This window comes from Centrocercus urophasianus, unplaced genomic scaffold, assembly GCF_019232065.1.
Source record: "Centrocercus urophasianus isolate 14NV4802_14NV808 unplaced genomic scaffold, USGS_Curo_1.0 seq_11, whole genome shotgun sequence".
Lineage (NCBI taxonomy): Eukaryota > Metazoa > Chordata > Aves > Galliformes > Phasianidae > Centrocercus > Centrocercus urophasianus.
In genome coordinates, this window is record NW_024884253.1 from 70,134,747 (window position 1) to 70,147,217 (window position 12,471).

At 38.3% G+C, this 12,471-nt stretch overlaps 1 protein-coding gene across 43 annotated transcripts in view; it reads left to right on the forward strand.

Annotated features, from left to right (window-relative positions):
- Window positions 1–12,471, forward strand: part of FBXL7 (F-box and leucine rich repeat protein 7) — a 312,912-nt gene that overhangs the window by 84,302 nt on the left and 216,139 nt on the right. For 19 of the 43 annotated variants that reach the window (XR_006171501.1, XR_006171499.1, XR_006171500.1 and 16 more), the window contains 2 exons: window positions 9,150–9,275; window positions 11,190–12,031. The exons of 17 other annotated variants lie outside the window; for them this stretch is intronic. The gene's annotated coding sequence lies outside the window, so the exon portion shown is untranslated. Of the gene's footprint in view, window positions 1–9,149; window positions 9,289–9,727; window positions 9,878–11,189; window positions 12,032–12,471 lie in introns of those variants that run through there. 7 more of the 43 variants (XM_042834961.1, XM_042834969.1, XM_042834979.1 and 4 more) reach the window with 7 other exon arrangements.

A 12,471-nucleotide genomic window follows, 5' to 3' on the forward strand; every position in this document is an offset into this window, starting at 1 on the left:
TCAGCATTTTGTTGTTCTATTCAGATATGTACTTAAGATACAGAGTTGGGGGAATTATATAAAATTAAACTTCCAGAAACAGATGAAATAGCTGAAGTATACTTTCCCCTCTTCTTGTCAAATATAGTGATGCAAGCTTTGAACCATTAATTTTTCTAAATGGTTCTATTAAAATAGAAACTAAAATTATATACAGTGAGATACTGCTCTGCGAGAGCTGTTTTGTTGTAGAAGAGTTTTCTTAGTCAGTGTGAAATTGAATCTTTAATAGGAACAGACTCATTTTTCAGCTCTCTGTTTTTAATTTGATAGTGTTACTAAGATGAATATCTTGGTAAGCAGTCACAAGTGACTGCTGCAACTGAATTTACTCCAGCATGCACAAACACCTTGGTAGGATCTGGGATTCTAAGTGTCAATCCAAGTGCGCTTCTCATGGCTGGCAATCCTGTTTCTTGCAAGAAGAAATTGGTCTTTCTTAAGCCAGTGATAAGATGTGTTAAGCCTCTTCTTGTGCACTCTTGTCCTAAAATCACCTTTAGTACACTCTTCTTCAGGATTTTGTTTCCTCTGGGAACTCTCTGAAAAGCTACATAAAAAGCAGAGTCTTTGTGTGGAGGCAAATATGCTTTGGAAATAGACTTGTCATGCTGAGGAGTAAAGGAATGGCATGGTTTTGCTCACTTGAATATGCATCTGCTGTCCTTCAAACATCATATTTCTAATGATAGATTATTAGAAGCCATTACTATATTGGTGGTAGTATATAGTTAACTTAGAATCCTCATATCAGTCCTCCAAAGCATGCGAGTCATGATAGAGATATTTGTGTTCAGTTTTGGAAACTGCTAAATACTCTTATAAAAACATGTCACAAAGTGTCAGCTAAGGAAAATGTACATTATACAGAACTCAGTCTTTCTCAGAGGCATGAGTGGAAGATGGCTGTTCCAGTTTAGGTGTCTGCCTTTCCACTGGAAACCGTATGGATGAGGATACGTGCAAAACTTTGGGGAAGAATGCCCTCCCTCCTTATGCATCTTATTTCTTAGTTGGTTTAATTCTCAGAGAATTATTCTTTTAGTGTGCTTAGTTAAATGTTTCAAACTTGATTCAGATTCAGTTTCCATTCTAACATCTTTATTAGCAAAGGGATTCTAAAATAACAGTTGAATAGAATAACCTGGTGCTCTTCCACATTTCTTTGACAGTTAGCCTTAAAACTAACTTTGCAGCCCACCCTTCAGCAATTCCTCTTTGGAAGGCAGAAAGTTTGGTTCAAGCCTACTCTGCTCTTTTTTTTTTTTTTTCTGTCTTTCTGTTCAATAAGATCTGCATCCATTGGCTGGTATTTTGGAGACCCACAAATAGGTTTTTTAGGAACAATGGGCTGTGTTTTTTCTTACACTATATGAATTTAATTGCAAATGTTTTCCAGACAGTACCATTGCTAATTCAGCAAGGCACGTGTGCAGGTTGCAAAGCTCTTGTAAAAGAAGAATGATAGAGATTTCGTATTTCTGTAGAAGGAAACAGAAAAAACCTCTGCAACTGGCTCATTTTACTCTGCTCTTATAAAACTGTATAGAGTTTATGGAAGCACTGGTATTTATCTATGCATTCATCCTTTAAGGACAAGAATAGATCTTAATCCACTGGGGACTTTGCTTGTAAGAGTTGTGAATCCTCTGGCCTTCCTGCTGCATATGGCTGTCTGTAGTAACAAGCAACTTTCACTTCTGAGTTCCAAGACAGATGGGCAACTGCTGGGTGACTGCTTTTTCACTAAGTAGCTTCTTAAAAAATGCTAGTGCAGTAATGCAGTTATTGCAATATGTTCTAGATTAAAAGAAAAAAGACCATTTTGCTTTTTCATCCCAAGAAGCAATTAAGTGATCTTCCTTACATAAAAGTACAAGAAAACCTACTGTTTTCTGAGAGGTTAGTGTCCAAACTTTCATGCATAAACATTGTTAACATTAATCTTACTTCTTAAAGAGTGACATAGGTTTGCATGTCAAAGAGTCCATTGGTAAAAGTAAAATCCATTCCATTATTTAAGTGGCCTAATCAGACTGTGCCTTCTGGCTTGAAAATAGTGCAGTGTTTTGCTTTTGGAGGAGTCCTTTTTCCTTTTCCTTTTTTTTCTTCTTTTCTGAAAAGTTCTTGAATCTTTAAGGCAATAAAGGCAATTAAATAAAGGCAAACAGCTGACAGGTTTTTTGTTGTTGTTTTTCCATCAAAGCACACAGAAATGTAGCTATCTGCCTTTCTGTGGATCATAAGGGTAAGGAGGGGAAAGCTATGCTAAATATGTGAGGAATGATGAAGTAAGGCAAGCTATGCTCTGATTTTCAGTATCAGTAGCATAACTCATCTATCACTATTACAGTTTGCAGCTGGAGATATTGCAGGTCTCTGATGTGAATTCTAGTGGAAGATGGAAACATCATGATGAGTTGTTTGGCTAGTGTAGTAATGAGGCCTTAGCTGCTTCTTCAGGATATATATGCTTCTCTGTTGCTATAAGAAAACGAGGACAGCTTTAAGCAAGAAGTTGAATGACTTCTGACTTGGAAATGACAAATGACCTGCACTTTTATTTTTAGTTAGGTTTGTGAGTTGGCTTTTCTTGTAGGTTACCAGGAGTGCCATGTACAGTGCAACCTTCTTCACGTTTTCCTGAGTGTGTCCTTCAGCCCACCTAAAGGCAGTATCTGATTTTAAAAAGAAAGGATTGAAGCATTACTCTCCTCCTCCATTGAAATGCTCACCAGTGGTTTGAATACTCCAGCATTCATTTCTTCCTTGCCATTCCATTCTCTTCTGCCTGTACTGCTGCTTGATTGATTTTCTTCCTGCCACTTCTTCTTTCCTAAGCATCTCCTTATTCTTTAGTTTGTTACCCACCCTGAATATTTAAGTTCCCATTTTGAATATCATTCTTTCCTAGTTTCAGCAGGCCCTGTATCCCAGCAGCTCTTGCTATCAATTTTCTGGATATGGCGGAAAAAGAGCCCCGATCTTGTTAGCACCGGAGCTAGGAAGTGGTGTTACCACAAGACAAGTGAGTGAAACCCACTTCTCATGGAAGAGCAGGTTGATGGAGGCATGGCTGCCTTTTTTCCCCAACCACTATAGCATGTAGCAGCTTCGCTGCTATGCAGTATGGGTTTTTTAGGTTATGTGATATATGGGTTTAGTGGAGACTGAGTCTAAATGGAAAGAGTTCTCGGAAGCACTTCAAAATAAGTTAAAGGTTTTCTAAAAGTTCATAAATTCCTTCCCTGAAATTCAGAGAGTTACTTAACTTCAGAGAGTTAGTTAATTTTAGTTACAGTTTGCATAGTGTATGTTCAGTTTTGGTAGCTGTATTACCAAGAAAACAGCTGTACTGCTTTTTCAGGGAACCTTTCCGTTGTTAAGCTATTGTGATTGCTGTCTGTACCAGCTCTCTCAGCTGGGGGTTCTTATGACTTTATAATGATTCTGATTAAGATTTAACACATTAGCATTGCCTATGGGAGGCATCTATGGGAGAAGCTATTAATGCTGCTTCAGAGCATCACAGAATCCCACAGTAAGAGATTTCAACTGACATAACTTCAGCACACCTTTTTTTTTCTTAACCTTTTGAATACTAGAGAAAGATGGCTGGTGAAGCTTTTGTCAGTGTAGGCAATGTATATTAGGATGACCTCCTTCACAAAGTACAAGTGGAGAAGAGAAAGAACTTCTTTTTTGTCTTGAACAAATGTAAAGTACGTATTTTTGCATTGAGCAGTTTGCTGTCTTTCAACCCAGCCTCTCCTTCAGTCTAGCACTTGCATAACCAAGAGTATCCGCTTTTCCTTTCCCCCAAAGCCTCACAGCTTAACCACAGAAAGCTTTTGAAGAGTATGAAGTTCTCAAGTTTGTCATAGGTACTAGTGATAAATTATATCCTCTATAATGACACAGAGGGAAGGAGGTGAGGATAATTACCTGTCTACCATGGGTAGATAATGACCTGTCTACCAGTGTCCTTGGAACAGGCTCAGCTGAAGGAAGAACTTTAGCTTAGGAAGTTGAACAGAAGATCAGGTGGCAAACTTGACAAGGAACCAAGTTTTCTCTTTGAATGACACTACTTTCCCTTGACTAATTCATTTTAGACATTTTTCTAGCTGTTCTGTTGGTGTTAGAGCAATGCTCTTCTTTTAGAAAGCTTTTAGTTGTATTTGTCTTGGCCTTGGTTTGAGATCAGCTTTACAAAAACAATAATCTTGCTTGTTTTTTTACAGTGGTTATAAATACAGAATCGACTACTCATAAATCTAAATAAGGCTGTAAAATACAACCTGATAGTTAAAATAATGGAAGGGATTTTCTAGTTTAAGCATGTGGTCTTTGTTACACATGTGCTTACATCTCCTGCTCTTCAAAAAAAGCTCAGCTTGAGCTGTTGTGAATATTCCAGGTCAATAATCCCACTCTTTTGTGTCAGGTACCCTGTGTGATACACTGCAAAAAGCCACTTCCCTAGCAGTTACTATGGAGCTGTAGACTCATGAGGAAGGCCCCAGGGGTGATATAATGACTGCTGACAGAACAGGTTATTAACACTTTTTGAAGCTTGGTGATGGGTTAATGCATGCCAGAAGGTGAAGATGCCTACAACCTGACATGGGAATCCTGTGATGACACATGTCCTTCCTATTCTTTCCCTGTCCTGCTGTGGGATGCTGAGCTGCCTACCAGCATTAATCTGCAGCAGGAGCCAAGCTTTCATCCATCAAACAGCAGTGACAGCTTTTGTAGTAGCCTTGATTAACACTTAGCAAGAAGGATGTGTTGTGGACAGAGTTTGAAATCTTCTGGGTAAGCAGAAACATTGGGGTGCATTCAGCTCTAGATGGAGGGGCCCAAATAATGTCTCCTCTTGCTTGCCCCAGTCAGGCTCTCCCCTCCTTGCTGCCACCCTGATTCCCAATGCCTTTGATTTTCTGATACACAGTGGCAAGAGGACGTGTGAAGCCTGATGGCTTGTGTTTTGTTTTTGCAAACAAGCGTGTTAAATCTCTCTGTTTTGAGGGAATTGAGCTCAATTCCCCCATCCCCTGGTGTATCCTGTGCCCCACATTGTTTTGGCAAGAGCTACATCCCTTTGGGGTCATATTCCAAGGAAAGGGAGGAAATAAACCTGTTGCTAGAGATTTCCAGCACAGAAAGGGGTTTGGATGCATGAACGTATCCAGAGATTCCTGCATTTTTGAATGTAAACCATCCAACTAAAGTGTGCAGCAAACTGACCAATTCTCTGACTTCCCTTCTGTGTGTTGTTTGCTGTGCTTTTTTTTTTTTTTTTTTTTCCTGAGATATGATTGTTTTCCTGCTCTGGAATTTAGCTGTTTCAGAGGCATGATGTTAAACAGTAAAGACAATGCTAAATCCCTCACCTTTTCCATTTTCTGCCTTAGACCTGATAATATTTGCAGACATTACTGTTGCATAAAGTGTGTTTTTCCATTTCATAGAAATATGCATCTGCTGTGCATGTCCCCAGTCATGCCACAACGGACTAAAGCACATCTTGCTCATCTGGAAACTTAGTAAACTTGGGTTGCTTTTTGTTGTTGTTTTTTGGGTATGCACCTGCTATTTTATGTATATCTCATAAAAATAATGTTAGTGTCCATTAACTTACTGCTGCTACAGAATATTTAAACTTGCTGTCTTTCACGTAATGTGCAGCACTAGAGCTTGGCAATAGACACACAGCAGATAATGCACACAATAGTTAGAAAATGCCTCTAACCCTGGAACTGATTCTTCTGCCACTCTTTGCAAACTTCCTCTAGTTCTGCTTGCCCACCCTCGTGTTCAGATATGCATTTGGGAGTTCAGCTGCAGGACCTGGGCTAATGTCTGCTTTATTTTATATACACATACATACACATGCACACAGAACAAAGAGTACCTTGGTGAAAAATGTTTAACAGTTTAAAATGTGATTTAAATTTTGTAGCTTTCTATTTGGTGTATGTTCCATCCCTACTTGTATGAGCAAAATTTTCAGACACTTCCACATGCAGGTAAATTTGGAATTTATGGTTACTGAATCTATTTAACAAATACTGTTATATACCAGTGAAGAAAATTGCCATAAATATGTGATAAATTAAAAAGGAATTCAAATGGCCAAAACTGAAGACTATGAGAATTCCTGACCCATCCCCAGAACTGGATCTCGTCAGTGCTTGCTGGAACAATTTGGCAGCAAACTACTGCTTTCAGGTAACTTTCCAGCCCTCTGACAGCTGTGTGCTCTCTTCATCCAAACCCATGAAAAAGACTTGTAATTCACTGGCAGGCTTGTTAAATTGTTCACACGTGTTACTTTGGCTATTTGAAAGCTAATATTTGGACACGCTATTAGCTTAAGTGACAACACAGTCTATGCTGCCCAGCATTTCCCATTTGCACTGTATTTTCTGTAACTTTTTGCTAGCCTTGAACAGTTCAAACTGAATTTTTCTGTTTTGGATATCTATCTCAAGTGGACGGACATGGGTAGGAAAAGGGGCTGAAACTTCTTTGAAGACTAAACAACATCAGAGAACAAAGAGAAAGATATCAGCTTCTTTCTTGTAGCTTAGTAGCCTTGTGCTTTGAAGAGATGACTTGATGTTTAACAGGAAGCTACTTTCATATTAAATGTCCTCTTGTTAAGATATAGAGGGTAAAAAAAATCCAAAAGGGGTTAAGAAGTAAGTCCTTTAAAATCCTATCAAATTGCAACTGAATCAAGAACGGATACTTGCAAAAGTTAAGTGATGTTAGTTGAGGTGGATGCCCTGGTAGTAGGGGATGCTGAGAAGGTGAAGAATCTGAATGTCTTCTTTGCTTCAGTCTTTATTACTAAAGCTAGCCCTCAGGAGTCCCAGACCCTGAAGGTAAGAGAGAGTCAGGGGAAAGGAAGATTTCCCATTGGTTGAGTAGGATCTGGTCAGAGAGCATCTAGCCAAATCTACTTGTGCAAATCCACGAGCTCCAATGGGATTCACATACGTGTGCTGAAGGAGATGGCACAGGTGATTGCTGAACCTCTCTCTCATCTTTGAAAGGTCTTGGCGAACAGGAGAGGTGCCTGAATACTGGAGGATAGCCAGTGTCACTCCGGTCTTCAGAAAGGGCAAGAAGGAGGATGTGGGATATTTCAGGCCAGTCAGCCTTGCCTGTATCCCTGGAAAGGTGATGAGACAGCCTGTTCTGGGTACCCTCTCCAAGCAACTGGAAGAGAAGGTCATCAGGAGTAGTTCAACATGCGTTCACCAAGGGGAAACTATGCTTGACCAACCTGGTAGCCTTCCATCACTGGCTGGATAGACTGGAGGGGGAGCAGTGGATATTGTGTACCTTGACTTCAGCAAGGCATTTGACACCATCTCTCATAACATCCTTGTTATGAAACTTAGAAAATGTGGGATAGATGAGTGGACAGTGAGGTGGGTTGGGAACTGCCTGACTGGCAGAGCTCAGAGGGCTGTCATCATTGACTCAGAGACCTGTAACTAGCTGTTTTCCACAGAGGTCAATGCCATTCCAGTGTTATTCAAAATCTTTATCAACAACCTGGATGAAGGGATAGAGTCTACTCTGATACAAGGCTTGTATTTATAAATGTATGTTTATTGCAGAAATGTAAGTGTATATATTGTATCAGAGCAGACAGAGAAATTAAAATATGTATAAATGCTGTATACGTTTGCCTCTGAAATTACTGTGTTAAACTCAGAATAAGATTCAACTGCAGGTTTAATTTATTTTGAAAATAAAAGTTGAACAAATGTAATAGTTGCTAGTAGAGGATTTCAATCAATTGCCAAATGATCCTAGCACAGATGCTTTTAATGATGACAAAATGAGCGCTCCATTAATTATAACACACTCTTTTGTCCTCTGTAAACAGGCTGTATTCACAGTATTCCCACTGCTTCGCATTGTCATGCATGTACACTGGTCATTAAAGTTTAGAAGCAAGCTTTATCATAGGCAGAGTTCTGCTTTGGGTATATGAGATCTGAGTGGTATTCCCAGAATTTCTCTGCTGCTTAAGATTTATTTGAAGCCTAAATTTAAGATTTCTTTTTTGTGAAAATTAATTTTAGTGTAATAACCGAGCTGATAACATTAACCAAGAACATGTTTGATTTCACAGCAGAAGGTTAGACAACGTTTGTGCTGGAAGCAAGGTTCTGTTACCCTGGCTTATGTACTACTGATCTTTGTTTTTCTTTTGTGGCTAAAACAAAGCTAATGAATTGGTATGGTTTGCTTTGGGAGCACCTGAGTCTTTTCAATTTTTGAGAGAAACGTTTTTAGATCAGGAAGTACTTTGATTTGCACCACTAGTAATTCATCAAGGAATTTTACCTTTATCAATTTAACCTAGAACTACAAGATAAACTTTGATTAATGTTGCTTTGATCTTTTTGAGTTGATTATTTCCAGCAAGTCAAAGGAACTGTAAAATGTTATTATCATCTTGGATGCCAAAATGCATGTTCTTTTAATAATGTTTATTTCCTTTGTACTCGGGGTACCTCATAACATGCCCAACATTCTGCATTTCAGTTTAACTTCAGATACAACTGGAAAAGAATTGATTAAAAGCTCTATTATGATGATTTTGTTTACCTGCCCAATTATAAGCTAACTATAGAAAACTGTTATTTGTTTTTTTTTGTTTTGTTTTGTTTTTTTTTTTTTTTTTTTTAACAGACTTGAAAATTGTAATTATGATAGACAACCCAGGCAGGAGTCATGGTAAAACCAGATAAAACGTGGCATATGTCTTTGGGGTTCTAGGTCTAAGATGGAGAAGTTGTAGTTTCATAGTTTCACTGTGTCAGCCTTTGCTGTAGTGGTAGACTTCACTACTTTAAGGCCTAGAAAAGTGCTGTCAAGGGTAAGATTCCTCAGAATATTCAATTTCTTATTCATATTATATGATGAAAGCATGCTATTGTATTTCCTGGTTTACTGTTTTAATAGCTAATGCTTTATTGTAAAGAGGGCTAAAATAACTTGTTGAATTTCATCATTATCAATATAAAATGAATGCTACCTTTGCAGCTCCAGCTCAAAGTTTCTGTTGGAATTTCCAGGTTCCCGAATCCAGTTTTAGGCAGAGTTCTTGCAATCAAATGGATTTATCTTTAAAGTACCAGAACTTGTTGTCTGCAACTGATGATGAACTACCATTCATAGCAGTAGTGCAGATGGCTCAGGAGGTGAGTGTTACAGGTCAGTGTGGGTTATTGTGAGTAACAAAGCAGTGCCAATGGCTGGGCAAGAAGAACAGGAAATTTTACATTAATTTAATATTTGTTGGTAATTACTGAATTTGGCTGCAAGTGGGGCATTTGAGGAAGTGTATCTCCAGCCTTCTGGCAACAGCCATGTAGATTTGGTTAACTGGAACTGGATTTGGAACTGTATGGAATCCTAGCTCACAGTGATGACCAATTAAAATCATTGATGAAGAGGGCTTATTTCATTACATTGGCATTGAGTGAATGCTGCATTTCCTAGGTGATTTACTGAGTCTGGATATTTTCCTTTGATTACTCACAGATGACGTTAGGATGTGCTCAGAATAATTTTTTTTTTTCCTCAAACCAAGCTGTAGAAGGTAGGGGGCAATTAGAATAATACAAGCCTTTTTTTTTTTTTTTTTTTTTAGCTTGTCTGGGCGTCACTGAAACCTCCCTCAAAACCATTCTTCTACATTCTGGTCTCAGTGGTCCTTTTCAGCACTTCAGATGAAGTCTTTGAACAAAGCTGGTGACCAGACACTGGTGTTACTGATGGAGGCCAATGCTCTCGTTTCAGTGTCCATGATATTATGCTTATAGATTTTTCCTCTATTGGACTGATATCCCTTTTTCATCTCCTGCAGTTTAAGACGCTCCTTATCTATGCTATTTCCTACACTTCAATTTTTTCACCTAACAGGCTGTAACCATGTAGCTATGCATCTTGTCATCATAAAGAGGATGTTTTGTTCTCCACAGTTGTTGAGTGGCATTGGCCTCTCTTCGTTTCTTAGCTAGCAAAAACATGTTTTCTTCATTCATTTTATTACAGTTTTATTACAGAGGAGATTACCATGCTGTGCTGTAAACCTTGTCCTTGTCATGAAATTCTGCAAGGGAGTAGTCTCTCTGTCAGGACATCAATACATCTTCTCTGTGCTGAAAGTTCATCAGAGATTGGGTAGGGATGTAAAAGTGTGTGTTACAGAGATGAGTCTGCTTTGCAGACTTGCAGTTCTGCCCAACCCCGTCCTCGTCTTTTGCTTCTGATTCTTTGAGTCTAACAGACCAGGGAAAATGACATATTAAGATTTTAAAGTTCAGTAGGTTGTAAAATCATAGGTTCTTGTTGTTTAGTTGTGTTGGTTTGGTTTTTTTTCTGAAATGTTGTAATTTTAATCTGGCAAATTGGCAAATCTTTCAAAGATTTGAAAGATTTCAAAGCTTCCTACAAATCTTTTAAAATGTGATGATACTGTTTGATTTCTTTGGGGAATGCTGTTGGTGTCTAAATGGGGAAAACAAAGCTAACTGCTAGACTGAATGTAGCGTGCATTCAGCAGAGCTGAAAATGAGATCAGTTATGCTTGAGCTAAGTCTACTATATTTAGATCACAAATTAACTGCTTATATTTAGCAAAATGCAAAGTCAGCTTACAGTGTGCATCCCAATGTCTTAAGGGACAGAAGAGAGGACATATTGCTAGAACCAGCAGGTGTGTGTTAAGAATCTAGTGCACATTTCTTAATGGCAGATATCTACCAACTTAATGAGACTTCTGTTATTTAACGTTTGCTTTTTCTCTTCAGCATAGGTAATGAGAGTGTGAGGGTCTGTCTTTCCTTAGCATTCATTTTACGGTTCCTTGAGCAGCATTTGCAATGATTTGATAGACCCTGATAGTCACTTTTGTCTGATAAACTCAACTAAAAAGATGTTATTAAAAAAAAAATAATAATTTCAAATCATAAATCTTCATAGTGATGTTTTAAATGAAAATCTGGGGAACAAGGGATCATTCTAAAAAAAATTTGAGAGCTTCGGAGTAATGAAATATTTAGTTCGTTTTTATATTTTATTTACTTGGTTTCTAAATTCTCTTTTTTCAGTTTTGCCAGTGTAATAACAGGTTTTTATACAAGGAGAGAAACTGCTGGGATTGAAGGCATGGCACCCTGGTGAAAGCACAAATAAAATCCTTTGGAGAGGAAAAATTGAAATATTTTAGTCTATACTATGGGATTTGATGCCTTATGGTGTCTGAATCTTCACACTGAAGAAGAAATAAAAATATATATTTTTATTAGCTATTCATGCTGTTCTGAGAAGCAATAAACTTGGACGTTGGACAGATCTATCAGACTGGCTGAAGCCAAGAGAAAGTTGCTGGTCACCTCTGAAGAGCCTGTCAAGGTGCAGATGTTTATGGAAGGATTAGCAGCATTTCAGCAATAACTACTGAGGAAGCAAATGCTTAACGTATCCAAGAAGGGAATTTACTACATTTCTACAGCACTATTCAATGGCATCTTGCATTTCATGACATGGCTGTAAAAAGTACAGCATGGCCTCATCACTGCTGCACGAAAGGGCAGATGTGGATTCTTGGCAGAGCATGCTGACTTCAGCTGTGTTCCATGCTGCTCTTCTGTCTGGATTGACCACCTGGTGGAAGGGAATTTAAAGTACATTGCTCACTTGTATGTCCTCCAAGAATAAGTATAAAGGAGAGATTTATTCAGAGGTGCTCAAATACTGGCAAGATGATAACAATTTTCTTTATTCTGTGTTCTGCAGTTCCCTACAATTGTCAAACACGCACAAAAAGCAGTTCAAGGACTTAAAAGGTTGTTAACAAATGAGTTTTTGGTACTTGTCTTAAATGACATGGATCTCGGTGTCTTAAAGAAAAAAATCAACCCTATTACTTCCCTCCAATAAAAGGAAGAATGTAAGGAACATGCTCATTCTGTACCATTCTTCTGCTAATTAGTGGTTTGAAAGAGCTGTGCTTAAGAAGCTCCCCACTGAGCTTACTGAATTTTATGTAACAGCCTTATTATGTGGTATTAGCATTAAATGCTCATTTTCTCTCATGCCCCCATATTGATAGATGAAAACCCGCTGTTTGGGCTCCTGCATTGGCTCAGTTTTATCTTCCCTTAGCACAAGGTACAAGCTTTTTCTTTTTCTTTTTTTTTTTTTAATGACCTCAAAGTAAGGAAAATCTGTTCTGCTTGGAAAAGTGCTTTGCTCTATTTTGGGATGTATTTTGTGACTTTAGTAACAGTTAACTGAAACTACCATGTAGTGTTTTAGCTACTTATGGGACCCTTCAAAAAGCAAAATCAATGATGTCATTTCTCCCATCTTCCCTGCTGTTTTGGAGGA